The following is a 4,854-nucleotide window of genomic DNA, read 5'->3' as shown; positions in this document are numbered from 1 at the left end:
TCCTCGGCCGAGCCTGCCCGGCCACGTGGATGCCAGGACAGTGGACACAGACCTTCTGGCTTTTCAAGAGAAACAGGGAATCCAGATTCTGGTGACCACTACTGATATGTCAATACTGGCATCTAACTACATGTGTTTTCACTTACAGGCTGGACAGAGCTTGTCTTTGCTCCCAGGCCTGTCCTTTTAGGGCCTCTGGCCTAAGGACCTCCTGACGTATGTGATCTGGCCCCACTGGAAAGGAAGGGAAGTGCCTTTTTACTCCTCCAGAATAACAGGTTCATTAGCATCGTGCTTTCCATCCTTATTAAAAACTCTCGCTGGCTCCCTAGGCTCTACCAGGCACAGAGGCAGGTTCATCTCACCTGCCCGCGCCCATCAATGCCAGGAGGCTGCTCAGTGCTGGGGGGAATGAGGGCTCACGCAGGAAGGCGTGCTGGGCTTGCCTGTGATGGCCACCACGGGACAGGTGACGCAAATGGCTCTCTGGGCCATCCTGGCCCATAAATTAGGCCCCCATTCCTTAGCATGGTTTGAAGGTCGTCACATCCCAGTCGCCCTCTCGAGCTCAGGCCCTGCCCGTCCTCCCACCTGCACGCACCTTAACCTATCCCACCAGCCACACGGAGAGAGGCCGCACTCCTTACCCCACCCACTCACCTGCCCCTGCTCCTTCATACTTCCAGGCTCCCTGCTATGGCTGACATGCCTCTGCCACTTGTTTGCCTGGTGAACTCCTATGCATCCCTCAACACACAGCTCAAACACCCCTTCCCCTGTGAAGTCTTTCCTGTCTCCCCAGCCACAGCTCTCCTACACCCCATTCCACACTGCACCCATTTACTGGAGCTTTTTTCAAACTGTATCAGGGCTCCCCTAATATGGCATGAGACATTCAAGGTCTTAATTATCTAGTCCCAGCACCTGACACTACAACAGTATATGGAATAACAGAATTAAAATTAATTTATTAATATACCTTTAACTTTCTGTGAAACAAAAGGTTGAATTAAGGACATCTCTTGGGCCAAGACTCCCAAAATTCGTGTGGCACTCTCATGATTGCTGCCATATCATCCTTTCAAAAATTACTTAAACTTTTGATGAATTACTGAAGTAACAGCACAGCAGGTACTCTGAAATGAGAATATGAGAAACTCCAGAGGTGGCTGATAACCATCGGCTCTCTCCTCACTGCCATACACTGGTAACAGGTGTTCAATTTCACAGGCACAATGCTGCAGTACCTCCAACCTAAGCAGTCTGGGTGCAGCTGATAACTGCACTCTGCCCACTCATAGCTGCCCCAACAACATTACCTGCAAAACTGTGGATTTTATTTTCTAGTACACTAATATAAATATATATTTAAAAATTAAAAAAAAAAAAAGGTTTGTCTCTGTTCCACCAAACCCCATTTTTCAGACCACCAGAGGTACATGAGCCTTACTAGAGAAAGGCTTAAGCAAGAGACATTGCTCTTGAAAGCACATGGCATGCCCCACTAAAAGGCTCTGTTGACCCATCCACAGATGATTTAGAAATCTCATTTGAAGATGTGGTTAAGGTATCCATCTTATGAAGGGCTACCAAACACAAGTCCCAGGAAGACAGCATCTCCTCCTCACCCAACACCAGCCCTGTAACCTGGAAGAAGAGCCCACAGACAGTTCTTCATTCTAAACCCCAGCTGGAAACTCCCAGTGTGGAGAGTGCTTGTTTTGAACAATTGCAGGCTTCTAGGCCACCCCTTTCTTCCGCAAATGGAATTAGTTACCGAGTCTACCTGTCTTGCAACAAGATACAACCCAACATCACAATAAGAGTATTTTTAAAATATCTGATCTCCCCGTCTAGTAGCACTCTTCAAAACGGGCCACAAATCCTGCCTGCCAAAAAGGAGGTCCACGTCTCATTAAATGCTGCAGTGGGCTGGTTGCTGGTGCCCCTGGAGGTCTGGGAAAGGCCACAGAGCCCACACAGCAGGGCTTTCCTGGGGAGCTGGGTGCAGGTCCTCTGCCTGGTTGCTGTGCTCAGGGACTCTGGATGCCAACAGGCTGCCAGCTGTGACCCAGCAGGACCACATTTAGCCAATTCATCACCAGCCAAAGGAACTCTCCAGCCCAGAGAAAGGAGAGTCTAAAGTTCTCCCAAAGGAACTCACTTTATTTGGAAGAGAGTATGTGGAAATTCGGGCCTCAGGACATTACCAAAAATAATGGAGATTTTGGTGGTAATAATTAAGAGGGGAATGGTAGTCAGGAGAGCTACAAGCTAAACTGTAGGCCAGTTTTCCAGAGAGAACTAGGTAAAAACAACTAAGAATAGCCCTACTAAGGTCAGGACAAACTCGAAATACTAGCTACAAAAACCATTATGCAAAGGGACCCAACTTTAATACAGCAGACCATGGAAAAATGTATGTCCACGCAATGTTAGAATCATAAGTGGGAAATTAGTGGGGCCTAACAGCTGGGTGGGATGCCAATGAAGACAGCTAAGCAGAGGGACCAAGGAAAGAGTCAAAGAGAGCCCTGATAAAACCACCGTCTCCCCAGAAAGGCTTCACACTGCAGGAGAAACAGGCATTAATGAAAGAGTCCATGTGGTCACTAAATAAACAGGCCAGCAAAAACAACAATGAAAAGCCCTAAGGGTAGGGGTCTGTACCCAGAGGTACAGGATATTATCTAAAATATCAACTTTTGAGCAAAAAAAAAAACATTTTAAGACATGAAAATACAGAGGAAAATGCTATCTATATAAAGGGAAAACAGAGGTAACTGAAACTGCCTATGAAAGGGCCAGATGTTGAATTTAACAAAGACTTAAAAGCTGTCACATGCATGTTGAAAGAACTAGAAAAAACAATGATTAAAGCAATAAAGGAAAGTTTGATGACAATGCTCCTCAAATAGAGAATATCAATAAAGAAGTAGTAATTATCAAAAAATATCAACTGGAAATCCTGGAGTTGAAAAGTGTAAGAATTGAAATGAAAAATTCACTACAGGACATATGGCACAGGCTGGGGCACTGACAAGCAGAGTTTGGTTGCACGGAGACTGCAATCAAGGATTCTGCATTGAAATGCAGCAGGATTTAGGGAGTTTTCCCGCTGTTCACAGCAGTGCAGGTAAAATTAGTGTTTGTGAGTTCCTAGACTGCCAAGGAATTCCTCGAGGTGAGACCTTCAGAGCTCAGCAAAGAAGTTAGGATTTCTAAAGAGGAAGCCTTAGAAACTCTACATATCATGTCTCTTAAATATGCCAAGATATGCTGGTACATCTGAGACAGGCAAGGAGCGTACAGCACTGGAACTTCTTGAGCAGGAGCATACCAAGGGCTTCTGTTCAGCACTATATAATGACCTTCTGTTCAGCACTATATAATGTTCTTGGGAGGGGAGTACCCTTAGCCAAAACAGAAATCTCTGGTGCACCTGATATTGGGAAAGCATAATTACGTATGCAGTTGGCAGCAGATGAGCAGATACCAGAGTGTTTTGGAGGAGTGGCAGGTGAAGCAGTTTTTATTGATACAGAGGGAAGTTTTACAGTGGACAGAGTGGTAGTCCTTGCTGCTGCCTGCATTCAGCACCTTCACCTTATAGCAGGAACACATGTGGGAGAGGAGCACCGAAAACTGGAGGATTTCACTCCTGAAAAGATTTTTTCCCCATATTTGTCATTTACATTGGCATGATTACACAGGACTTTTGGCACAAATTTATTTCCTTCCCGGCTTCATTTCAGAACACTCAAAGGTTTGATTAGTGCAGGTTCTTAACCATTTTTTGTTCCATGGACCCCTTTGCCAGTCAGGTGAAAACCACCAACCCCTTACTAAGCCCACACTACACCGCATATTAGTTAATAAACATACCACACCTTGGGAAACGGACTTTGGCCCAGTGGTTAGGGCGTCTGTCTACCACATGGGAGGTCCGCGGTTCAAGCCCCGGGCCTCCTTGACCCATGTGGAGCTCGCCCATGCGCAGTGCTGATGCGCGCAAGGAGTGCCGTGCTACACAGGGGTGTCCCCCGCGTAGGGGAGCCCCACGCGCAAGGAATGCACCCATAAGGAGAGCCGCCCAGTGCGAAGGAGGGAGCAGCCTGCGGAGGAATGGCACCGCCCACACTTCCCGTGCCGATAACGACAACAGAAGCGGACAAAGAAACAAGACACAGCAAAAAGACACAGAAAACAGACAACCGGGGGAGGGGAGGGGAATTAAATAAATAAAAATAAATCTTAAAAAAAAATAAAAAATAAAAAAATAAATAAACATACCTTACCTGCACCAACACGTCCCCACAAGAATAATGTTTTCCTGAATTTCAATTCAAGCTCATGGACCCCTGGTTAAGAACCCCCAAATCAGTAAGTACTCCTCTTCCATTATGTCATGACCTAGATGATCTATCACTTCATACTCAGTAACTAAATAGCCTAGCCCAGGAAATGATCAGTCTTGCAAAGAACCACAGATTAGCTGTAATTTTTACCAATCAAATGACAACCAAGTTTGATGGAAGTCAGGCCTCACTGGTTCCTGCTTTAGTTTTAGGGATTTAGAGATGCTGTTGTTGCTACTGAATGTTCATTGCCAGCAGAATGAATTTCTGGAAATGGTCACAAGAATCAGAAGAATAGAAACCCAAAGGCTAATCTCAAAGTATGCAAATATGCTGATGCTTTGACATCCAATGTGCACAAGCAGGAGATGTGTTACTTTAAAATATAAAGGCATACTAAGGCATGAGTGAATGAGAAATATACTGAAGTGAATGGGAAAAACAATTAAGAAATCTGATTCTCTGAACAAGTTCTTTTAAAGCACTGTTCTACTAT

At 45.4% G+C, this 4,854-nt stretch overlaps 1 pseudogene; it reads left to right on the top strand.

The window, feature by feature from the left end:
• The first annotated feature begins 451 nt into the window (after window positions 1–451).
• On the top strand, window positions 452–4,578 carry LOC131278958 (DNA repair protein RAD51 homolog 3 pseudogene; annotated as a pseudogene).
• The last annotated feature ends 276 nt before the right edge of the window (window positions 4,579–4,854 follow it).

This window comes from Dasypus novemcinctus, chromosome 6 (genome assembly GCF_030445035.2).
Source record: "Dasypus novemcinctus isolate mDasNov1 chromosome 6, mDasNov1.1.hap2, whole genome shotgun sequence".
Taxonomy (NCBI): Eukaryota; Metazoa; Chordata; class Mammalia; order Cingulata; family Dasypodidae; genus Dasypus; species Dasypus novemcinctus.
The sequence above is the reverse complement of the archived record's forward strand: the minus strand, read 5'-3'. Positions and strand labels throughout refer to the sequence as shown.